Raw genomic sequence first — 26,664 nt, forward strand, 5'->3', positions numbered from 1 at the left:
AGCCACTCATTCAAAAAACCCTCACTGAACACCTCCTAGTGTTCCAGGACCCAGGGACGGCAGAAATACAAAAGTGCCCTCAAGGAAGATAGATAACCTTTTGCAATACCAGCTGTTAAAGTCAGTGCCAGTTAGATCCCAGGTACAGTGGCCATGGGACCTTGGCTTGAGTGGGTTTAGGAATAAATGGTTTATTTGTGAAAGCTTAGTGGGGGAAGACAAGGCAGGAGTAGAAGCATCCTGAACTAGCACAAGATGTGACTTCAGCGCTGGTGACTAAGCAACGTTACCTGGGGAAGGCTCCTTGGAAGATGGCCAACCAGGCAGACAGAAGCAAAGAACATAGCAGGATATCTGAATGCAAAGAACACCCACAGTGAGACAAAACCCAGCCCCGCTCCTCATTTTCAGTTCCTCTGTTAAAAACAGGCACATGATGGAAATAAACCATTGAGACAAGATCCAAAAATAATCTTAACTGGGCATAAAAGCTCATATAAAAATTCTTCCTTTAATCACTTCTGGAAGGCAGCTGAAAGGTACGTACACCAAAACTCAGCCTGTAAAGCAATCAACTTAATCTGTTTCTTTGAAAGATTAATTAAAACTGAGATTACCGATGGTGGCAGATGAGCTGGGGCAGCCGACAGGGCACAGTGGAGATGGAGAGAGAAATTGTTTTAAGATCACACAAACACAGCTGCAGGCCAAACGCGAAGATGTTGCATAAAACCTGCTTCTTCCTAGGCCCTATAATTCCAATTCCTGGGGATGACGCTTGAGTCAAAAACCCAAATCTCAGGAACAGCATGCAGCAGGACTCCAATGCTCCAGGCATGCAGCCCGCCCTGTGGGCAGTGCCAGCAGGGGACCTCTGGGGCCTTGAACTTCTGAGCCGCAACAGCTGCAGAAGGACAGCCACAGCCCAGAGGGACCAGCTATGGGAGCAAAGAATACAACTGTCGCTCTAAACTCAAGCAAGATTTTAAGTGCTTGTTTAAAACAATGTCAAGGACCTGCCCAGGAAAGGCCTCGATGAGAGGCAGAGATAAGAAACCAGAACAGTGGGGCGCCGGGTGGCTCAGTGGTTGAGCATCTGCCTTTGGCTCAGGGCATGATCCTGGGGTCCTGGGATCGAGTCCCGCATCGGGCTCCCCATGGGGAGCCTGCTTCTCCCTCTGCCTCTCTCATAATAAATAAATAAAATCAAAGGAAGGAAGGAAGGAAGGAAGGAAGGAAGGGAGGGAGGGAGGGAGGGAGGGAGGGAGAGGAAAGAAGCCAGAACAATAGGGTGACACTGTCCACAGAGCCCTGACCCCATAGGGAGCTGCTAGGAAAGGGAGTTCTCTCCGAAGGAGAACTGCTCTAATCTCCCCACCCCCTGCCACTGGCAGCAAGAAGGAGATTATGTAGGAGTTAAGTTATGGAAATTCTGGTTTGGGGATCCGGAATTTGAACACGCTGTCGTTGGATGTAAGCTTTAGTATTGAAAAATTCTCTGTAGCACTCACCAGAAAAATGACAATTTGTGCAACAGTTGCCAAAGTTCTTAAATCGGCAAGAGGAGCAAAGGGAGACAATGAAGACACACAAAAGAGGGGACAGCAGCAGTGTGAGGAGGAGCCCCTGGGACTGGGCTGTGGCCTCCTGCATCACTCCCCAATCAAAGTCCACTGGGGCCTCCGTCTGCTCCGTCTGAGAAGCCCAAGACATAGGCTCCCTGGTGCTGAAAAACTAGCATTGCCCAAAGGCAACAGAACATTCCCGACCGCCCCAGACACCAGGCCCTGTCCTGATGGCCCCCACCAGCCACCTGCCCTCCCTGCATCTCTCTCCCTACCTGGGTGCTGAGGAGGCGGAGCCCAAATTTCGAGAGTAGATCATCTCTTATGTGGTCCTCCTCACTCCAACAAGCTCTTGTTCTCCTGGCTTGGCCATTCCCATCCAATATCCTGTAATGACCCTCATGACAGATCTGATTTCGGGAGGCTTCTACTGTGTAGATTATGGATCCAATGGATGCTTACGATCATTTTATTTTAGGAAGGGAAGAGAGTCAGGATTCAAGGAAATACACTAAAATGTGAATGTCAAATGTACTGTTTACACCACAGTAATAGTTAAGAGTATAGACCCTGGAGCCAGCCTTCATTGTCTCATCTGTAAAATGGGAATAATAATCATAGCCTGCCTTGCGGAGTAGTCATGAAGGGTAAATGAGTGAGTCATAAAGCACTTGGAACAAAATGTGACATAAAGCATTATATGTTCAAATAAAACTATATAACCATTTTATCTACCATCAAGAAGCAACTACAAATTACACCCAAGTCAGGCTGGAGGGACACCGTGCTGCAGTGAATAAGAAGCCCAGCTCCCAGGTGAGATGGCCACTAGACCCCAACAAGCCCCAAACCCCGTACAGTAGCTCTCCTTCCTGCTCCCCTCCTCTGCTCCCCCGACCACACCAGATCAGCCCCCCCACACTGGAACCACCATGCCAACCCCCCAGCTCTCCTGTGGGCCTGCAGGCCCTCCCAGCCCAGTCCCCGTACCCAAACACCAAGGTCAGTTTCTAACATTCTAACTTTAGAATATTATATTCTGGGACGCCTGGGTGGCTCAGCGGTTGAGCGTCTGCCTTCGGCTTAGGTCATGACCTCGGGGGTCCTGGGATCGAGTCCTGCATCGGGCTCCCTGCATGGAGCCTGCTTCTCCCTCTGCCTGTGTCTCTGCCTCTCTGCCTCTCATGAATAAATAAATAAAATCTAAAAAAAAAAAAAAAAAAAAGAATATATTCTAATAGCTTATATCATCAGCTAAAATTAAACACAATATTGCCTCAACTTCAAAACTCATGATTTGACCCTGTACCTACTTTATAACTGTACTTCCTACTCATTTCCTTCTAGACCAGTGACCTGAGCCCCACCCTTCACACCCACCCACCGTCCCCCATGGTGATACCTCCAACCTGGCCTGTTCACCTGGCTGTGGCTCCTGCCTCCAAAGCTGGACACCCCCCCTGCCAGGCTTCAAGGATTGGCTTCCGTCACATCTCCCAGCCAGCAGAATTACTGCCTCCCCTTCCAGCTCGCAGGGCTTTCATCCCTGCTTAGGGAAGGCAGAGGAGAGTCTTGTCGGGAGTTGGGAGTCCCAGCTCTGCCGCTTACTAGCTGAATGTCTCTGGGTCAGAAAATTAAGATCTCTGAACCCATCTCACTGTGGCTGAGAGGAGAAATGGGGATAATATATGCAAAATGCTTGGTTTAAGTTCTCTTCACCTGCCCTCTCTTGTGGAATTTATTACTTCTCTAAATTTTATTATAGCTATTAGGCTTATAAGTTTTCTTCCTACTGACACTCGAAGTTCCTTGAGTGCGTATTTCAGTGTTTCTCAAAGGACCCAGCACAAGGCCTTACACTTCGTAACAGTGAAACAACAATTTATCAAATGAAGGAAGAGATCAATGGGATATTTTATACTTACTCTTTATTACTATTTTTTTTTTCAGAGAGGGGGGTGGGGGAGGAGCAGAGGGGGAAGGAGAGAAAAAATCCCAACCAGGGTCCATGACCAGCACAGAGCCCGACGCAGGGCTCCATTCCACGACCCTGAGATCACAACCTGAGCCAAAACCAAGAGGTGAACCCTTAATCGACTGAGCCACTCAGGTTCCCGGAACTCTATATTATTTTTAATCATTCCTCATTTTCACCCAAGTTGTTGTTAATGACAGTACAGATATCCAGATGGTTCTGAGGGGAAAACTCTATTCTAAGTCTTGAATGATTCAATTCCATTCATTCAAAGTTATCTATTTTCTCCTGGCTCCTTCATGTATCCTACTACCAGGAAACCCTGTACTTGACGCTATGTGGCCTACAGAAAGACAATGCCTATTCCCAAATTCACCCACTGGCATTGTAAGGACATTCTAACAGGCCTCACAAATTTAACCAACTGGTATGTTTTGTTTTTCTTTCTTTCTTTCTTTTTAAAACTTTTATTTATTTACTCATGAGAAACACATGGGGGGAGGTAGAGACACAGGCAGAGGGAAAAGCAGGCTCCCCGCAGGAGCCTGATGCGGGACTCGATCCCAGGACCCCAGGATCACACCCTGAGCCGAAGGCAGACGCTCAACCACTGAACCACACAGGCGTCCCTTGTTTTTCTTTAAAAAAAAAAAAAATTTTTTTTTGAAAAACATCATCCTGAAAAGGAATATTTTATTCATGCCAGTTTAAGTAGTGACAGGAAAATATTCAGTACTCAAAATGGAATGAAAAAAAAAAAAACGGTCAGCATGAATTTCCAAAAGCATCTGGAAAATTGGCAAAAGATTTAAGAATGCAAAAGGCAACCGGTGATCCCAGCTGGGGTGAAGTTGCCGTCATAATTACATGTGATACCACCCCTAAGACTGCTTTAGGAATTCCCAAAAACAGTACTCTGGAAAGCTCATTTACATAATGATTCCCACTTAATCCAAAGAAAGCACACCTACAACTTGTCCCCAGGGTCCCAACAGTCTTTAAAGCATTTGATTTTGTATTGAGAATAACAAGAATCCAGGCAGAAATCTGACTTAAACCGGAAGTTAAATCTTCCCCCTATAGGTAATAATAGGTATAGGGACTAGGGTATAATCCCTACCTATACCATGACCCAAGAAAAGGGTTTCCTCACCCTGGGCAGAAGAGGGTGGTGGCTCAACACGTCAGCTCTAGAGCCAGCTGGAACGGGCTGGAACCCCCACACCCCCACCCCCATTCAATGGCAGGCTTTGAGCCCATTAGCGACCCCAAACTGAATCCCATCCATCCGACTCATCAAGTCAGGATAACGTACAAGCAGCATTCCACTTCATGCACACTGAACCTAACTACCTAGGTCCATTTGGAATGTGGTGGGCCAGAAGGACCACCTGGTGGGGACAGCTGCACCTGCATTTCAGACCAGGATCAGCAGCTCACTAGGTGTGAGGCCCTCCGCCCCTCTGGACTTCTGCTTCTTCCTGTGTCATTTACACATGCGACTGGATGCTCCTGCTCTCATGCAACACGAGCATGGGGGCTGAGAGCCTGGACACAGAGTTTCAGAAGCGTCCCTAGGGGCCATTCTGTGCCCTGGCCTTGCTCTCTTATTTGGGTTTTGCTCTTACATTCTATCCTATTCTGTCCCTAACTAGTTGTGTGGGCCTGAGCAACATGCCGAACCATTCTGTGCCAGGTTTTGGTGGTGGTGTTTGTTTGGTTTTTTTCCTCTGTAAAACACAAAGATAAGCTGTATATATACACAGCCTCTTCTAGCTCTAGAATCCTACCTGTCAGAGAAATCCCTTCCACTTGGGACTAAAACAGAGACTGAACCACTTTATAGTTTTTCAGTCCCTTGGTGCACATCACCGACAAAAGGAATGCAAAAATTCTGCATCGGCTTTAAAAATGAACAGACCTTGCCGAGCAAGTGCGTTATAAAAGGTCAAGTATAGGATAAACATTACGTATTCGTTCCTGCAGAGAAGTCAGAGCAGTCGATTGGTCATACCCATGACTCAAAAGGAAATTCCATCCAGGACCACCAGTCATCCCTCAAAGTTAGTCACCCTGCACCATGGGACCAGGGCGGGGGGTGGGGGGGAAGGGGAGAGGTGGTACATCCCATGGCAGCACAAAAATGACCTACAGGGAAAGTGACCTTTTCACTGGGGCTCCCGGAGAGCCACTACAGGTCTGTACACTGAATTCAACACCCCCACCCGACCCTGCCTAAATCCATATGGAAGACATTGAAAAAAGAGAAAACCACAGGTGACAATCCAATGGCACAGATTTTGTGACCACTCTGTCCCCAGCCTTTTCCCCCAAGAAGGAAGGGGCTTCAGACAGCTTAGCAGTCTGACAAGGACACCAGGGTCAAGAAGAGACAGTTTCCTTATAAATAAAACTTTCAAACTCACGGCCATTAACACTCACCCAAAATAAATGGACGAGAGCCAGCCAGGAAAGGGCACGTTACTAAAACTGGCCCTCCGGCCTCCGAAAGGCTCAGCAGAATTATTCTTGCTGTGAGGAGAGGAGGAAGGAAGGTCTGGTTATTGTGCCAACGTGCTGGGAGGCACATAACTAGGTCACGGTCCCACTCGGGCCTGCCTGCTGCGGGAGCGGGTCCCACTCCTGCTCTGTGCTCAGCATCTCTCAGGAAGCCACTGGAAGGTGCCCCTGGCCACACAGGCCCCGCCACGGGAAGCCGAGGCAGGAGGCTTCCAGAGTACATGACATTCTAGAGAGCCTGTTCCACGAGCAGTGGTCTAGCACACATCCAGGGTTGTGTGAAAGCGTGACAGCATGAAAGACACCTGGGACACACTGCAACCGTCCACCCAAACCCTTCAACTCACACCACAACCACACACAGTCCTTTAACTCAGGAGCTGGTCATTAACCTGGGTGACAAGCCCCTTCTCTTGAGCCTTCCAGGTCCTGCACCACATGGACTGGAAGCATCTTCGATGAGCACAGGTGCATCTCGGGCAGCTCCCTGGGATGGAAATCATCATACAGATTTAATGAAAATCTTCACCAGTGGAATCGCAAGCCTCACCTTTTCTCCAAGGCTCATAAAGCATTTCCTCCAACAGCAGAGTTTTTAGGAGAACATGATGCAACTCGGGGAGCTTTGTAATGCACTCACGTTCGTGCCACATCTCACGACTTCCTCGGGCTGTGACGTTTTTCTTTTCAGAGCAGACAGACCTCCACGTTGGCACAGTTTATCCAAAAAAAAATTGTCGGAGCCTCTAGCCCCAGGCGATCACAGAGCTGCTTAAGGATACCTCAGAGGGCTTGCCACTGTGCATCTTTCACAACTTATTAATTTAAGAGGCACGTTAGATGAGATGTGCTCTTGCTTTTGCTTTTAACCTCTGCAATTAGCCGATCTGAAGCTCTCCTTGAGCCTCTTAACATCACACAACAGAGACACAAACACTGACAGTGCCAAAGTATTTCCTGCAAAAGCAGGCACACCGGCACATTCCAGGGCTTTCTTCTCCTCTGCTTTTACCTGACATCGTTTATCTGCAGACACAGGACCTAGAAGCCACGTCTGAGGGAAAAAGTTGAATGTGAAAAAAAAAAAAGTTGAATATGAGAAAACTATTAAGTTCAGGGCTGACTCAGGTAAAATTCTACAGTAACAAGGGCTTAGAAGTCTCTTCCTCATCAGGGTTCCTGGGTGGCTCAGTCAGTTGGGCATCTGCCACTGGCTCAGGTCATGATCCCAGGGTCCTGGGATCAAGGCCCACCTTGGGCTCCCTGCTCAGCAGGGAGTCTCTGCTTCTCCCTCTCCCTCTGCTGCTCCCCCTCCTTGTGCGCTCTCTCTCTCTCTCCATCAAATAAATAAATAAAAAATTAAAAAAAAGAGGTCTCCTCCCAAAGCATAGGGGAAAACAACCCAGTGCCCCAAAACAGTCTCCCAAAATATCACTCAAGGAGCCACAGGATACAGACATCACTGGAGAGTGGACATCTCCCGAGAATCACCGCTCCAGGTACCGCCTGGGGCCGCACACAAAACATGAGCTGCATAAGAAATGCTAAGTGGCAGGTGCCTGCAGAAGAGGACGTGAAGCCCAGGAAAGAAACATCTGAGGTTCTTCCCTGCCCCTAAAGGCTCCATTTCCACGCTGTTCACTCATGAAAGCGACGTGCTACTGGAAGGGATGGGAGGCAGGTGAAAGAGGTGTTACTACCGCCCAATTTTTAGAGATGAATATGATATTTCAGAACTAACATTCCGGAACATTGACTTTGCAATTATTATCAACTGGTTAAAATACACACCTACAATTTATAGTAAGAGCTTACAATGTCTAATATACATATTACATCTTCTTAAGCTCTCAGTGAAAGTTAACTGTTTTATATGCTGCATATAGTGTGTGCGTGTCAAAACATGGAAAAATGTCACTATTACTAAGAACAGTAATAATTGTAAAAGAGAATAAGCGGTGGGAAGGTTATCTTCTTTTAGGTCCTTATGATTTCAGTGAAGTATTAAAACCAGTCTCTTGTGTGTAAATTGTACATAAAACGTCTTTTCTGATAACTAATGGATGATTAGAATTTTTTAAAACTCTAGGAAATACAGCAAGGCAAAAAGGAGAAAATTTAAGCTTTCTGTCATTTCAATACCCCAAGAGGGGATTACTATCACTGTAGTTGATGTACATACTTCCAGACCTCTCCCTATGCATATAATTATGTTTTTCCACAAAATTGGGAGCATGTTATTGGATAACTTATGTTTTTCACATTAAATGGTGTGTCACTTACTTATGCCCTAAAATCATATTCTGCATCATGAATTAAAGCCTGCAGTGTCACATTCTATTGAGGTGCTAATATTTTATAATATTTTATAAATATTATTAAATGAGTTGTTTCCAACTGTCAATTACTATAGGAAATACCAGTGGATGGATAGAGAGATAAACAGATTTCCTTTTTTCCATAAAAGCTTTATGGAGAGGGACAGCTGGGTGGCTCAGTGGTGGAGTGTCTTGCCTTCGGCTCAGGACATAATCCTGGGGTCCTGGGATCAAGTCCCACATTGGGCTCCCCATGGGGAGCCTGCCTCTCCCTCTGCTTATGTCTCTGCCTCTCTGTGTCTCTCATGAATAAATAAAAAAATTTTAAAGCTTTATGGATATATAATTTGCAATTCACCAATTTAAAGTAGACAATTTAGTGGTTTCAGTATATTCATAGTACGCGCAATGATTGCCATAATCAATTTTGGGACATGTTCATCATCCCACCCAAAAAACCTGGCACATTTTTAGCAGTCATTCGCCACATTCCCTCAAAGCCCTTCCACCCCTAGTCCTAGGCAACCAACTAATCTGCTTTCCATCTCCACAGATTTGTCTATTCTGGACATCTCTCATAAATGGAATAACACAATTATTGCTTTTTGGTGACTGGCTCCTTTCATGTGACCTAATGTTTTCAAAGGTTCAATCATACTGTAGCATGTATCAGTGTCTCATGTCTTTTTATGGCTAAATATTATACTTTGTATGTATATACTACATGTTGTTTATGCATTGACCAGTTGACGAACATTTAGGTTGTTTCCTCTTTTGGGCTAGTATGAATAAGGCCCTCAACATCCACGTGCAAGTTTTTGTGTGGACACATACTTGCAGTTCTCTTAAGGATATATCTAGGAGAATTGTCAGCTCATATAGTAACGTATTTTAACCTTTTAAGCAACTGCCAGACTGTTTTTCAAAGCAGCTGCACCATTTTACATTGCCATCAGTAGTGGGTGAGGGTTCCAAGTTCTCTCCATCTTCACCGACACTTATCATTCCCCATCTTTTTATTATATTCATCCCACTGGGCATGAATTGATCTCTCTCTGTGGTTTTGATTTGCACTTCCACGTTGGCTAACAATGTTGATCATCTTTCCATGTGACCTACTGGTCATGTGTATATTTCTTTGCAGAAATGTGTACTTGGATTCCTTGTCCATTTTCCATTGGGTTGTATTTTAATTACTGAGTTGTGTTTTACATTTTAGATAATAGCTTCTTACCAGATTTGCAAAAAAAATTTTCCCATTATGTGGGTCATCTTTTTACTGTCTTGACCAGGTGTCCAAGTACAAAAGTTTTCAGTTTGGATGAAGTATTATCTATTTTTTCTTTTGTTATTTGTGTTTTTGGTGTCCTACCTAAGAAACACTGCTTACTCCAAATCATGCAGACTTACACCTGTTTTCTTTTACGTGTTTTATAGTTTTAGCTCTGGTATATAGATCACAGATCCATTCTGAGTTAATTTTTGTATATGGTGTGAGGTAATGATCTGAGTTCATTCTTTTACGGAGATCCAGTTGTCCCAGTACTATTTGTTGAAAAGACTATTCTTTCCCCCATTAAATTATCCAAGTACCCTTGTCAAAAATCAATAGATCATAAACGTAAAGTTGTATTTCAAGACTCTCAATTCTATTGATCTATATATGTCTGTAAGCCAGTGCCACACTATCTTGATTATTGTAGCTTTTTAATAAGTTTTGAAATCAAGACATGTCATTTTGGGAAGCCTGGGTGGCTCAGTGGTTGAGCGTCTGCCTTCGGCTCAGGTCGTGATCCCGGGGTCCTAGAATCGAGTCCCATGCCAGGCTCCCTGTCAGGAGCCTGCTCCTCCCTCTGCCTGTGTCTCTGCCTCTCTCACTGTGTCTCTCATGAATAAATTAAGTCTTTAAAAAAAATACATGTCATTTCTCCACTCTGTTCTTTTTCAAGACTGTTTTGGGGTCCTCTGCATTTCCATATGAACTTCAGGATCACCTTGTCAACTTTTGCAAAAAGGGCAGCTGGGGTTTTCATAGATATTATGTTGACTCTGTGGATAAATTTAGGGACTTTTGCTATGTTGACCCTATTAAGTCTTCTAATCCACTAATACAGGATGTCTTTCCATTTATTTTGCATTTAGTTTGCAGTTACAATTCCATTTCCATTTAGTTTGCAGGGTATAAGTCTTGTACTTCTTTGGTAAACTTATTCTTTTTTATTCCATTACAAATGAAATTGTTTTATTAATTTTATTTTCAAATGGTTTATTGCCAGAATATATATATAATTGATTTTGTATACTGTACATTATATATTGATTTTGTATCCTACAGACTTTGATGAACTCATATTAAGACTAAATAGATTTTTAATGGAGATTTTAGTGGAGTTTAGCATTTTCTCTCTATAAGACCATGTCATCTGTAAGTAGAGACAGCAAATAGAAACTTATTATTTTATAATCTGGATGCCTTTTATTTCATTGTTTTTTTGTTTTGTTTTTTGTCCAACTGTCTAGTCTAGGACCTCCAATGCAATGTTGAATAGAAGTGGCAAGAGCAGATATCTTGCCACCTCCTTGATCTAAGGAGAAAACATTCATTCTTTCACCATTAAGTATGATGTTAGCTCTGGGACTACTCCCAAATTCTTAACTGTTGGAATTTTTGTGGGAAGATAAAAAGGTCATTTTAGTGTTTTACCCATTCATGAAAGTCCTAAATGTGCCCATTTCCCAATGCACAGTTTCCTCAATATTTATTTCTCTAACACAATTTCAACATCCTTTGTACTTGTAATAGGTTGGAAAGGGATAGTGACGCATCAAAAGGAAATCTCAGGTGGTTGCGAAGTTCAAGAAGTCTTGAAATGGATGGAATTTTGAAATCCAAAGCCTGTGTCTGATGATATAAACACCTGCTAATATAAAGCCCAAGCAGTGGGCATTAAGTGAAAGGCAATTTGACATTTCCCTGAGCTTGTCAGTCACTCAATTCACTGCTAAAAGGAAGACTTCATTCTGAGCCTGTTCTGAAATTCTGTGTCAGTTTTACTGCTAGAATGTTCCCTGAGTTCTCATTCTCCTTCCCACCAAAATTAGTTCTTCCACAAAAAGCTCCTCGCACTACCAAAAAAAATTTTTTTCAGAAAATCTATTCTAATTGTATTTAAATGTGCAAATCCTAGAACAAAGAGGGATTTGACAGTTACTTAATTTGATTATTTAATCACCCCAAATACCTCAGATAAAAAACTATACTCTGAAATACGGATTATCTGGTCTGACCCCTAAACAAATTATATTAGAGCAACATCTTGGTTAGCTGAGTTATATAGTTAGAGGTACAGGGGGAAAAATCTGGACTTGAAAAGACATGGCTTCAAATTCGAGGTCCTTCTGTTCATAGCTGTACGTCTTTGGGCAATTATTCATCCTTTCTGTGTCAACTGTTAAAAATTTTTCAAGAATAAAAACTCCTGGGGCAGCCTGGGTGGCCCAGTGGTTTAGCACCTGCCTTCAGCCCAGGGCGTGATCCTGGAGTCCCGGGATCGAGTCCCACGTCAGGCTCCCTGCATGGAGCCTGCTTCTCCCTCTGCCTGTGTCTCTGCCTCTCTCTCTCTCTCTCTCTCTGTCTGTGTGTCTCTCATGAATAAATAAATAAGATCTTTAAAAAATAAAAATAAAAAAGAGAATAAAAACTCTTGCCTTGTAGGGATGTTGTGAAGATCACATGACATGCTATTCATAAAGTGCCTGGAACATAGTAGGTGCTTTTATTACTAACAGCAAAAATAATTCTTAGCTAAAGTGTTCAGGAAATAGAGTAGTTTGATCCACTGTAATTTCTAGTTTTCAAACTCCTGTGGCTGAAAATCCTCCAAAACAATCTTAGTTTCTGCATCTGTTTTATGGTAGACAGCTACGTCTTCCATCTCATTCCTAAGTAGTTCATGTGTAAGATCCCATGCAAGTTACCAAGAGGTGTGTCCAGCTCATCCACAAGTACTTTATAACCTAGAATAAGTGCAACACGTGCAGTAGGACTTTATGTGAGTTACCATTACACAGTATTTTAGGGACAGCAAGTGCAGGAGTTTGAGCTAACTATGCAAGCAGGGACTCAGCACACATTCTCAACCATGGTTTTCACTGATAAATTCCTTTTTTTTTTTTAAAGATTTTTATTTATTCATGAGACACACACACACACACACACAGAGAGAGAGAGAGAGGGAGGAAGGCAGAGACACAGGCAGAGGGAGAAGCAGGCTCCACGCAGGGAGCCCAATACAGGACTCGATCCCAGGGCTCCAGGATCATGACCTGGGCCGCAGGCAGATGCTCAACCGCTGAGCCACCTGGGCGTCCCTCACTAATAAATTCCAAATCTGAGCCAATGCAATGGGTGTTAGCTGTTTTCCTCCAAAGGGTAGCACAGGAAAAAGGCCAATGAATGGAAAGCTTTACCTTATATCCCCAATCTCCCCGGAAAAGCCACGTCTGCACTCTGAAAACTAATCAGCAACGGCCAAACTCCTCATCTCTCCCATTTTAGCATGCTCCTGACACAGGCTAATTGGCACATCTGAAATCGTCCAATTAACAAGATGATGAGAACTGCCCAGTGCTGTGAAGGTGAACCCGGGCCGCTTCTGTATGTGTGCCACACCACCGCCTTCCGCAAACTCAGTCTGTGATTCTGATCAGTCCTGAGAGGTCTCTGTCCTCCTTGAAAGCTTAAGAGCGAGTCTTAAGAACAATACATTTTCCTAGCTATGAAAACTGTATGCACCTGACACAAGTTCCTATCTCAGGAAGGCCAGCACCCCACTGACAAGCAGGGAAAGAAACCAAGGGAGCGGAGACCTGCCTGCAGCAGAGCAGTTGCTGGGAGGGGGACTGGCTCAGGAAGGTCAGGGGACACTCCTTCCAGAGTCAAGGTTGGATGCCTCCCAGGACCCTGGGGCTCGGCTCAGCTGAGCCCCTGGCCTTCCCGAACAACACAAAACTTAATTAAGCAGTATCAAAATCTATCATATGCAGAAAGCATGCACACGCACACACGCACAGGGCTGTCTCCTAATTAGCAATGTCAGCCACAGAAAACCATTCATCAACAACTAAAAATCATCAAACAATGACAGAAATAAATCCAACAATAATTTAGCAGATGGGGCCTCCTCTACTTGGCCTCCTGGAGGGAGGAGAGACAAGCCGCTGGCACCGAAGGACGAAGGCCACACGGTAATAAAGCACAGAAAACGAGACCAGCTCCACAGCCACCTGCGCTCACCCAGGGCGCACAGCCCCTGACAGCAAGGGCTCACGGTGATTGAGTGCTCACTCCGAGGCAGGGCTGTGCCAAGAGCTCTACCTCTGTCAGTTCACTGAATTCTCGAGACAGCTGAGACAGGGGCTCCCCATTACCACTCCCCCAACCTCCCTGAGAACTGGAGAAGGAATCACAAACAGGCGAAGAAGGCACATTCAACGTGTCTATTCATCTGGAAGGAGAACCTACATGCCTTTGTGTCCCCTATAAAGTCAGCATTTCTAATCCCAGTGCCATCTCAGAAATAGCCCTGCACACAAAAGTTCCAACTGTTTACACCAAATCTGCCACCTTCCGCTGTGGGGTCCTGTGCAACGCCCCCAACCATCCCAGGCCTCTGTTGTCTCAACCCAATCAAAGAACAAGATGTTGTCCAGACCCTTTCCAGAGTCCACATTCTCGAGGCTTCCAAATCCATGATGTTCCTGCATCTGCTCAAAGCCACGAGAGGACCCTGCCATACAAACCCCAGGCTGAGCCTGGTTACCAGAGGAACCTGAGAGATGACATGTTTCACAATAAAGCGGCGTGTTTTTCACGTTCTTCCTGCTTCCCATTTAAGAAGCACTACCCATGGGACGCCTGGGTGGCTCAGCAGTTGAGCATCTGCCTTCAGCTCAGGGTGTGATCCCCGGGTCCCCAGATCGAGTCCCACACTGGGCTCCCTGCATGGAGCCTGCTTCTCCCTCTGCCTGTGTCTCTGCCTCTCTCTCTGCATGTCTCTCATGAATAAATAAATAAAATCTTAAAAAATAATTAATTAAATTTCAAAAAAAGAAGTGCTACCCAGGATTTCGCTTAGAAAATTGCAGGTTTTTATCACCTTCATCCAAGTCTTTGGCTGCAAGCACATGGGAAAGGAAGCAGCGTTAATACTGTGGCTTTCTGGGGCGCCTGGCCCATTGTTGGTGCCCGATGTACAAAAGTGACCTCCTTCTATAATTATTTTGAAGGTACAGCTAGTTCTTTGCACTTCCGTCCCCCTTTTTATTTCCCTAAGTCTAAAGAAAAGACGAAGGCCTTCACCTAAATCAAAATGGAAGAAATTCATAAAATGCACCTGCTACTTTCACACAGGTATATACTTTTCATCGTTTTCCTCTCAACCTCAAGCCACTCACGTGAAGCCAAAAAGAGATGGGCAAATGACCGGCCAGCCGATTATATCATTATTCAATTTGTGAGGCCTTACATGAGTTCAGGAGCGCTCTTTAAAAATAGGTTGATTTGGGGGCAGGCACCATGATGGAAATCAATCCATTTTATAAAAGCCATAATCACACAAAAAGCAGAAGTGCCATTACGTTATCTGCTTCATAAAAGGAAGGACTATTCAGCCTCCTTTCTGTTGTCAAACTGGATAATTATGACATAAAATGGGCCACAAGTGATTGAAACCTTGCAGCCTTACAAACCTTCCTCTCGTTCTTGAAACCATGTATCCGCTCAACTGGCAGCTGGAACAGTATTACAATAAAGGCTCTGCTGCTTTCAGGGCTGTGGAGAGAAGGGTTTCATGTGATCTGAAATCAGATCTGACTCCTCTCTACCCTGCTCCCAGCCCACCCCCACTCATGGTCACCCAGGCCAAAGGCTCACTTGTTCTCTTTTGCACCCCTTCATTCCTTGCGATGCCAGCCCTAAGACACGGCAGGTGCATGGCCCATGACCCGCAACATCAGAGAAGAAACCACATGAGCAAATGCCTCCCTTTTTCCAGCTCTGCGGGACCATGTAGCAAATATCATGAAAGGGTACCTTCTAAGAACTCCTTGAGGAAAGGAGCGGTTGTGACCTTTTCATTTTTGTGACCATAGGGCCTATAATATACCAGGGGTGGGTGTGTGTGTATGTGCATGTTCCTGTGATGAACTGCAGTCTTACCTCTTTTCAGTTTGACACTCCAAATATTATTTCTGGCTACACTTTGATTTACCAATTACCAGGAAACTAAGCGATCCCTGCCCTTCGTATGCAAGGACAACATCTCAAAACACATCCCCTCCTTTTTTTTTTTTTTCCTTTTTTTAAAGTTCTCCTAAGGATTTATGCTGATCCATTCACTTTGTGACACATTTTTGAAAGCTATCAAACTGGGAGTTATAGGTGTCATATTTGACCATGAAGCAGTGTGACAAAAACGGGCCCGAAATGATTTCAGTTAAGATTTACTGAGCATTTAATATATGCCAGGCATTACATAAAAATAAAAACAAAATAACAGAAAAAGCACAACCTTGCCCACTTTATCTCACCAAAACCTCTTAGCAATCTTAGTGTGTGTCATTGTTATTCCCATTTTATGAATGACAGAGGCTCAGCACTCCACACACATATGGCGGGTGAGTAGGAGAGCCAACAGTCAGGCCTACAGAGGGCTGTACTCCCATGCACAGACCATGACCTACTTATAAGAGCCGCTGTGCTTTGACGTCAGCATTGGCAGCCAGGAAGTTGGCCGCATGAAGATCAAGCTCTTTGCAGACGTTGTGCCTAAGATGACCAAGAATTGTAGGCAGTTCTACACTGGAGAATTCAGGAGAGTCCCTTGTCTCAAGTGTGTAGTTAGCCAGAAAGGCCTATGACGACCTGTCATCATTCTAAGTCTCCTCCTTTTTTTTTTTTTTTTTTTTCTCCTCCTTTTTAGTTATAGGAAAGGTAGGGTTCCAACAGGCTACAGAGGGAGCACCTGCCACAGGGTCATAATGGGCTTCATGATTCAGAGTGGGGATTTTGTTAATGGAGATGGTACTAGAGTTGCCAGTATTTACTGGGGGGGGGGGGGGGCATTTGCAGGTGAAAGTTTTAAACTTAGACATTCAGCTCAGCTCCAGGCCTACTTCAGTGGGCCCAGTACAAATGGCAGGCAGTTCTTCATCACCTGCTCTAAATGTGATTGGCTGGATGGGAAGCATGTAGCATTTGGGGAAAAAAATAATCACTGACAGATTTTTTGTGATACGAAAGATTGAGAATGCTCCCAGAGACCCCAATATTAAGCCCAAACCACCCGTGGCGATCTCACAGCGTAGGGAGAGGAGATCCAGATCCAAAAGTGATCAGGCCTTGCCTTGCTCTGGATGAGGCTCGTGAGTAAAATAATCTGGATTGGCCCTTGTGTTGGCTTCTCTGACTGCTGCTGCCCTCTTGGATCAAGGGACCTTGGAAGTCTCATAGATTCAGAACCCAAGATGCTCTGTGTTTAAGTTTACAACTATAAATAAAGTTATCTTTTTTTAATTCATTATAATACCGAGAAAGCCTGTAGGCCACAGCATCCAGGGAACACCTCAAGTTTTTGCAGACTAGAACCTCAGGTATTTCTTTTTAAATATACCCAAAAATGTATGCCCATGCCTGGGTAATGTTTACCACACAGGATATCACAATACAAGACTTCCCCAAGTATCCAATACTTTCAGTATTCAACAAATTTTAATCACTACCCTAAGAAAAGTTTAATCAATCAGTAAAATCCCTTCGACATCAGGCTGGAAGGGTGGAGGGGAAGGTTTTATAATTAAAAGGGATCAGACCAGCTATGTAATAACTTACAGGACCCAGTGAAAAATGGGGGCGGGGTGGGGGGAGGAGGGAATCCTTGTTCAAAAAATATTAAGAATTTCAAAACAGAGGGAGAAATCCATTAGAGGAACACCAGGCCCTGTGTCACTGTAAAGCCCCCACACCCAGAAGCTGGCCTCAGAGGGCACTGGTGTCCAGGACCCTAGGGGTTACTCTGGAGTCCAAAGGAATGAGGCCTGATGGCCTGTGAGCTCAGCTGCATGTGTCAGATGCTTTCTCCAGAATAAAACCCAGGCAGTCAGGACCTCAAACTGGAACATGAAATAGCTTGGCTCCAGATATCTCTGGATGTGAACTCAACACACATACGGCTTCAGCTGCTTCTTTATGCGAAGGTGTCGCCTGCAATAGTGGGAAAAGGTCATCCTGCACACACATCGTTAGAGAAACAGATTTTGAAACACATCCTGAAGAGAAACAATAAATACCGTCATCTATCACACTGGCATGTCTTCCTTAACAGAGCAGGTGTTCAGAACTTTTTGTGTTTCTATTGGCTCTTTCCTGGTATTTTCTAATGAGCAAAAATACAAAGAAACTGCATGAGGCCCATAATATATGATGGGGCCTTTATTGCGCAGCTAATAATGCTTTTGTTTAATTGCCAAGCCCCAAGAAAAAGTCAATCTGAGCTAACAAACTTTTGAAAAGCACGTATAATACTTTGTTATGAGAAAAGGAAAATACTTATTTTCGTGTGATTGGCACAAAGACAATTTTTTTAAAAGTTCAGTGAAAAAAAGATCACTGAGCTGGAAGTCAACAATGGAATAATATCTGTCCCCTACTCATTGGACAAGCCACTCAGTAACCAGCTCAATACCGGCTCAAACAGGAAGAATAAGGATAGACGTCACACTCCTGTGCACGTTTGACTAGCCATGTTAGAGAATAAACCAGGCTTGATCTGAATTCCTGGATATCTGCCTGAACTGTGCATGACCTTTTGTTAATAGATACCTAAGCTATAAATGATATGTATTTTATAGTTCCAGGGAACACTAGAATCTGTTTGCCAGAACTCTAGGGCGAGCCCTCTAACTCTTTTCTTTTGCCAATAGTCTGATTTGAAATCTTGGGGTTCTCTGGATGTGCTAAAAATGATTTTCTTCATTTCTGCTGGTACAGAAATAGCAACCCAATAACCAAATGGATCCTTAACCTGTAAACTAATCATTAGGCCCCATCCTCTCTCAGCACAGAGGTTTTTGACGCGCAGATCCCAAGTCCCAGGCTCCTCACCTGCACGCTGAGCATAACACAACTTCCCAGATCAAGCACTTAGGCAAGGCCTCCAATGCACCCGCAAGAGAGAGGGAAGCTCTGGAGACCCAGCAACAACAGTTATGACACACAAGCACACAAGTTGTCCCTGTCAGTGCCCCTAGGGCAGTTGTGAGCCAGGCACAGCCTTCCAGAGCCTCTTCAGACAGATCTGGGTTCAATCCCTGTACTGTGACTTACGAATCACGTCACCTGGGGCCAGTCAGCTCTCCTCAACAGTCAAGCGATACTTAACACACAAAGTCATTGACAAATTAAGTGATCCATCAACTAGTCAAGTGTCTCCTGAGGTACCCCATGACTAGCAGATCTTGAAACACATTAGCCATTAGTATTCTTTTTCAAACCACTTCCACACCTTTGCACTAACACCGGTTTTGGCAACCTTCTCAGAAAATCTAGTAGATCCGGAAAATAGATGTTGGTGAAAGAAAAAATGCATATTTTTTTTCCACTCCAAAGGTTTGGGTGAGGGTCCAAGAACAAGGAAAACTTTTACCTCAGAGTGAATACATCTGGGACGGTGAGGGCTTGATAAATTCTGAGGAGAAAACACCAGGAAACGCCACTACGTATGCCCAGAAATTTTTCATCCAATCTGCAGCTCTACAGACATCACATCTTCTGAAGAGAAATGATGTAGCTGATAACCGTGGCCAAGGGATCATCCTTGGGTTTCAGACACACACTGGCATGCAGACAAAATAGTCACAAAGCTATTAAAGGCCAGATTTGCAGGGGAAATGATGAAACAGCCAAGCACGCCTTGCTTCCATGAGGAATCTCAAGACCGCAACAAGCCATGCTTGAGGGGGGATATCTCAGGAAGGAAAGTAACAGAAAATAGTATTTAGAGGGACACCGCAGGACACTGCCAACTGTGGTACCCAACTGACAGAAGGGTATAATGATCCAAACATCATTTATATTTAGTTTGGGGCCGTCCTACTGAGGAAGACTCTGTTTTCGGAGCCTGACAACTAGGTTTTCTTTCCCCGAGCGCAGTCCTGATAGCAGCCAGCAGAAAGAGCCTGCCAACAGGCTAAGGGAGGAAGCAAGGCAAAGCCCCACAGATTAAAAGTTCACCCCAGCTAATCCCTCGAGTGAGCAATCCATGGGGGGAAATGTGGTGACCATCTAGAGAGACGAAATCCAGAAGAAGAAAAGAGGGACAGAACATTCTGAAGAGCTTAACAGTAATGAAAACATTTAGAAAAGCAAGCTTCCTGAGCAGCTATGGAGACAACTTCACGACTCGGGATTTTTAAAACTGAACCAAACAAAACTCTCCATCTGTTGCACAGTGTGCCAGGTACTGTGGGTGCTTCAGGGGACACCGTGTGAGAGGTGGCCCTTCCTCTCAAGAGCTTCCTGTTTCATCAGAGAAAAGTCTCACAAGAGAAAAAACTTGGAACAACTGACCCTCAACAGTATGAGTCTAAGACTGAAGAACCGGGGAGAGGAGCCTCAGGTGGACACTTGACACTTGATGGAAGGGATCACACTGAAGCAGAGCCCTGGAGACCTGATGGGGCAGGTGGTGGAAGCAGATGACACCACAGGGCCAGGGCAAGGAGACTGGAATACATCTGTGTACCTGTAGGACACGGGCGGACCACCTCTCGCACCTCCCACTGGTACAGCAACAGCCTCCATGTGTCACAGCTTAACAGTCTTTTGTTAAATGAATACATGACAGTCATCTGGGAAGTGGGTCACTGGAGAAGCTCTACTAGAAAAACAATCCCCCAGGGCCCCTGGGTGGCTCAATCAGTTTAGCATCTGCCTTTGGCTCGGGGCCTGATCTCAGGGTCCTGGGATTGAACCCCACATTGGGCTTTTTAAAAAAAAGAAAAACAGGGGATCCCTGGGTGGCTCAGCGGTTTGGCGCCTGCCTTTGGCCCAGGGTGTGATCCTGGAGTCCCGGGATCGAGTCCCACATCAGGCTCCCTGCATGGAGCCTGCTTCTCCCTCTGCCTGTGTCTCTGCCTCTCTCTGTGTCTATCATGAATAAATAAATAAATCTTTAAATAAATAAATAAATAAATAAATAAATAAATAAATAAATAAATAAATAAATAATAAAAAATAAAAAGAAAAAAAAGAAAAACAATTCCATTACCAGGTCTTACAACTGGTCCCTATCCATTACTTCCCTTCTCTTGGAACTCTTAAAACACTTTGCAGCCTGTTTATATCACCATGCACTGCTTTCCATTGTGGGCATATGGGCACATGTCCTTTTTCTCTAAGAGTTCGGGAAGCAAAATGTACCAACCCGCACAGGAGAGCCCCTTTGGGGTGATGGTTAAGAGCCCTGGCTTTGGCCCCAGACAGGTAAACCTAGGTTCGAATCTCAATTCTTCCATACAGATAGATCTGTGTTACTCTGGCCAAGTTGTTTAACCTCTCTGGGCCTCAATTTCCTCCAAAATGGTGACAATACTATCTATTTTATCGCATGGTGGGTGGATTTAATGTGAAAATTCATGTAAAGTACTGTACCTGGCCCACAGTCTAGCAGTGGGTACTCGTAAAGTCTGATACGATTATTATTATTATTAAAACTCTATGTCCTTTTGTCTTGCAGAAGCCAGTCTTCTCTTTGGCATACAGCAGAAGCTCACTAAATACTTACTGAGGAATGCTAGATTTTTTTCCCTTCCGACTTCTAGAACTTTCTAGAATCCCAGCTGTCTCTGAGCCCCATTGCCAGCAAGGTATACCCCTCTTCTCAACTTCCATATCATATACCTGCTGCAATAGCAGTATCACACTGAATTGCAATTACATGTTTGTCGGTCTTCCCAAAACGTTCCCTGGGGACACACAGGGAACAAAACCACATTTTGTTTACCAGCACCTCCTCAGTGCCTGGCACTAGACTCTCAACCTCTAATATCCCATGAATTTAAAAAAAAAAAAAAAAAGAAAAGAAAAAGAAAAAAAAGAAAAACTGTGGTATCAGTCTTACAATTCTCAAAAATTTTATCTGAAGTCTGACCAAGGGGAATAAATGAAGGCTCACTTCCAGATGGCTTTGACCAGACACACCCATTCAAATTTGCACACCAGAATTAGTTTCAGCATCCCTCACTCCTGGGTTTGTAAAGAGAAGCCGTTTACCCAGTATCCAATGAACCCACAGTTTTCTGCAGGTTTAGCACCTGTCTAGACAATACCCCACAGGCCATGGTGGGAGCTACAGAGCAGACCCCAAACTCTAACTTCCTGGAAAGCTTCCAAAGGACACCCAGCTCTTAGGACCTTTAGGGTTAACCAGGATTTTTAGAGGTCCCTGCATTTTTTTATCTGGACCATTTCTACAATCCCCGGATGAGGTTACACCTGGGGGATACACATTCAAAAAATTCTATAAGAGGATGGCCACCAGGAACCCCTGGGGTGGGGGTTGGCAGGATACAAGTCACTGGATCCTAAGACTCAGTGGCTGTCACGTCCACACTCAGTTAGGACCCTGCCTGGGAGACTAACCAGCCAGGGTTGTGCCTTCCACAAACAACAGGCATTGCCCCTCCCTTGCCCACCCTGTGAACCACAGAGAGGTGGCTGCAAGGGTGATGCGGCCAACCAGAAAACAAACCACACTGCCCTTCCTCAAGGCTTCCACCTGACTATGAGGATCACAAAGAATATGGTCATCGCAGGCCACAGAGACAGAACTACCAGGCTGTCACAGTACTTCTCACATGGCCAACATTCACCAACTATTTGCTGAATGAATGCTATAAGTCTGGCTGACTTCAGCACCTCTGATCTCTGGCATCACTGACATGACTACTACCCCTTAATTCTAGTTCAGCCCCTGTGGTTTTCAAGACCACTTTCCTATCTTTCTCCAAACTCATTCTAACAAAACATAAACTCTCTTCCACTGACCTATAAGTGGTTATTATTATTTAATTTCTTATACTTAAGAAAATGCTTTAAGCCAAAGGAATGAATCTCTAATGGCATTCCTGAAGGCATCAAGTAGAGACCTTCTTAATGAAATTTAAATCACATGATAGGATCTAACATCTACTTGCTTAAAATTCAAGTCTATACCCTTTTTTTTAATAACAAAATGCCACAATAAGTTGGAAAGGCAGGTACTGTTATCCACACTTAAATATGAGAAAATAGAAGCTCAGAAAGATCATCTAATTTGCTCAAGGTCTCATAACTCATAAATGGCGCAGTTAGGACTTAAACTTTCTTAATCTAATCAAAGCCAGTGCTCCTTTTATTCCACTTACTCGTTCATTTACTCAACATTGATGAAACGTGTAGGTGTCCCATGTGAGCCAGTCGCTGCCTGGGAGGCCTGTTCTGTCAGCATATGGGAAAGCCTCCACGCAGGCTCCTAACATGGGTCTCTGCAGCAAGACCCTGTAGGAACCATGGAAGCCCCTTCTCTGCTCTCAGGTCTCTGAATGCAGATCCTTCTCACCGACTTGGGGACACATGGCCTAGGAGCCACAGCATGGCCGGGGGAAACATGCAGAGGTAGCAACAGCACTCACTCTCTGTTCATGGCTCTGAATTCTCTCTGGAGCCAAATGCATCCTCAGGAGCTCATTTTGCACCTACAAAATGAATTACTGAGGATACAGGAACATAACAATGGCTGAAATAAGAAATCTCTAACATGGATGGCTTCTTCTTGGTCGCTGTCATGACATTGATGGTAATGGGTGATGCCTCTGAACGTTCACTGTCACCATCGTCAGGGATAACATGACACGCACGCTCTGGATGTGGTCCAGGCTACCTGTGGGACCTCAGGCAGCCTACCGATGAGAGAGCTGGCCTGACAGTATCAATTTGAGTTAGAAAGACTTTAGCCTGTAATTGCAAGAATGAGTTGATTATGAACACTATGTCCTAAAGAGGGGCTGGCTTGAAGGTTTTGGGTGTGAACAGTTTGGCAGACGGCAAAGGCCTAGCCCTTCCCAGCATAACAGAATGCCATAGGCTGGGTGGCTTATGAACCATAGAAACTTACTTCTCACAGTCCTGGAGACCAGAAGTCCAAGACAGGGCCGCCCGGAAGATTTGGTGTGTGGTGAGGGCCCACTTCCTGGTTCATGGAGGACCGCCTCCCTGCTGTGTCCTCACATGATGGAAGGGCCCCAGACCTCCATGGGGTACACTCTTTTACAAAAGGGTACTAATTCTATCATCGGGCTTCACTTCCATGACCTAATCACCTCCCAATGGCACCACTTCCTAATACACCACACTGGGGGTTAGATTTCAACTATGAATTGTGGCGGAGGCAAAAAAATCAGTCTATAGTCAACAATATTTATTTTATAAGTGAAGTGCCTGAAGCCAGGGTCTTGTGTCCCACCCCAACCAGGTACAGTCAGCCACATGTGGATATAGTTTTACCTCTTTCTTCCCACATGTATAACTAGCCAGCAGAGGTCTCTTGAGCAGGGTCTCCTGTAGGCACCAGGTCTGTCCCACTGCAGATGTTCAGAGGTGCTGATGAGTGTAAAGATGGGATCATGACAATAACTCCAAGAACGCTCTCACCCCCCACCACCATGAACCTAACACAAGTACTCAGAAACCCATAGCACTCAACGAAGACCACCACCCCTATTTCCAGAGCAGATAACCAATCTGTGCACAGTGGTTCCATCAGCCAAGTTAGTAAAGTACTGAAATATTTTCATACCAATCAGTGATAACCACAGCCTTATCGTAGCCCTAACAGCTGACCTCTACGACCTCTCCTGAGATCTCCCCACCCTCTAGAGAGATTGACTACCCAGAACCCATCCAGATAACAAGTCAAGTCATATTGCCTTACTTATTTCACTCTTCTAGATTTTTCAAATTCTCTACTAGTATAACATGTGGCTTTTATGATTTTTTTTAAGTTTTTCCTAAGGTACCAATCACTTATAAACACTAAGAATGAAAACAACAAGCATGTGAAGACAGCCAGTTAAACTATACTATGAAACTCGTTTTTGTTGATGCTTCCAGAGTCAAGGTTGACCCACAGCCCAACTACTATGGGAACACTGCCCATAAGATGATAGCTAGGTTTCAAAGAGTGTACGTGATACTAACATTCATAAGAAAGGAATATTTTTAAAGCTATAATTTCCATAACATAATAATACCTTCTATTTGTATAAGGTCTTACTACACATGCCTTATCTCATTTGGGACTTACAACAGATATGTAATATAAGCAGGTGTAATTATCCCATTTAACAAACAAGGTATTCAAGAGGTAGAGAGGATAAGATCATGATTCCACAGTTCTCAAGTGACAGCTAGAACTCAACTCCAATCTCCTGACCTCTACGTCCTTCAGAGGTATGCTGGAGTCACCTCACACCTGCTCAGAAGAGCCTGATTCAAGAATTTTGCAGTAGGCCACTTGAAACTGCTCCATGTGGAAGTATTTACACTATGGAAATCAGAAGCTGTTACAGATCAGAGCCCATCTCCTTGCCATACCATAATACGTCCACAGAAGGGGAGGCGTTTCTTCTTCATTCTTTAATATTCTCTATCTCCATCAACCCCACTAACCAGCTTGTAAGCCATGTGACCCAGGAGAAAGAGCACTGAAGTAGGGACTCAGAAGACACTTAAATCTACCCCATCTACCACTCAGCAACCTTTTCCCATGAGTCATTTGACCTCTTTGAACCTCCATTTCCTTATCTGTAAAGTGAGGGCTAATAACTGAATCATGCAGGTAAAAACATTCTGTAAACTGCAAAACACCACATGGCTGTGAAAAACAATATGGCGGCACTTCCAGAAATGTCAGCAGAGAATTACCATATGATCCAGCTGTGTTACACGGGGTTAACTTCTGTGTACACAATCAAGAGAATTGAAACCTGGAACCTGAAGACATACGTGTACCTCCATGTTCATGCAGCATTATTCATGACAGCCAAAAGGCAGAAGTAACTCCAAGTGTGTACCAACATGAATGAACACAATGTGCTACAGACACACCATGGAATATTATTATGCCTCAAAAAGCAAGGGAGGGGAACCTAGATGGTTCAGTCAGTTAAGTGCCTGCCTTTGGCTCAGGTCATGACCCCAAGGTCCTGGGATACAGCCCCACATCGGGCTCTCTGCTCAGCGGGGAGCCTGGTTCTTCCTCTCCCCCTCGCCCTGCTTGTTTGCGTGCTCTCTCAAATAAATAAGTAAAATCTTTTTTAAAAAGGGGGAGGGACATAGAAAAGAAAGTTCTAGTACAAGCTTCTATGTGGATGAATCTCGAGGACATTATCCTAAGTAAAACAAGCCAGTCACAAAAGAGCAAATGTTTTGTGATTTCACTTCTGTGAGGCACCTAGAGCAGTCAAATTCATAGAGACAGGAAGCAGAATGGTGATTATCAAGGGTTTGGGAGAGAAGGTGGACTAGGGAGTTGGAGTGTAACGGGGACGGAGTCTCAGTTTAAAAAGATGAAAGGGTTCTGGAGATGGACGGTGGTGACAGTTGCACAGCACTGCGAGTGGACTCAATGCCACTGACCTGTACAATTAAAAATGGTTTAGAGGGACGCCTGGGTGGCTCAGTGATTGAACGTCTGCCCTTGGCTGAGGGCATGATCCCAGGATCTGGGATCGAGTCCCGCATCGGGCTCCCTGCATGGAGCCTGCTTCTCCCTCTGCCTGTGTATCTGCCTCTCTCTCTCTCTGTCTCTCATGAAGAAATAAATAAATCTTAAAAAAATAAAAATAAAAATAGTTTAGGATGGTAACTTTTCTGTTAGGTATTTTTTACCAAATTAAACATACACACACACAAATATGAAGCCTTGTTATTATATTCTAGTTGTGAAAGGAGCCAAAAGGGCCACAAAACCCCACATTCCTTTTTTATCATTACCAGGACCACAAACCCCATCTTTGCTGACCGTGCTAATATAGGCAGAAAGAATCCACAAGCAGTATCACTCTTGCACATATTATCAGATACAGGTTTTCCCCAACTTTTATGCAAGGTTTGCTCTAAATGTTCACTACAAGCTTTTTATTATTATTTAAGGCATACTTCCTTAAATGAAATTTTTCAGGGCTACCT

General features: G+C 44.4%; 1 protein-coding gene and 1 pseudogene across 2 annotated transcripts in view; one reads left to right on the forward strand and one right to left on the reverse strand.

Annotated features, from left to right (window-relative positions):
- The window catches only part of CAMK1D (calcium/calmodulin dependent protein kinase ID), a 431,996-nt gene that overhangs the window by 395,938 nt on the left and 9,394 nt on the right, over nucleotides 1–26,664 (reverse strand). The window lies entirely within an intron of this gene.
- LOC112659075 (peptidyl-prolyl cis-trans isomerase H-like) lies at nucleotides 16,049–16,797 on the forward strand (annotated as a pseudogene).

Source organism: Canis lupus, chromosome 2, assembly GCF_003254725.2.
Source record: "Canis lupus dingo isolate Sandy chromosome 2, ASM325472v2, whole genome shotgun sequence".
NCBI classification, from domain to species: Eukaryota; Metazoa; Chordata; class Mammalia; order Carnivora; family Canidae; genus Canis; species Canis lupus.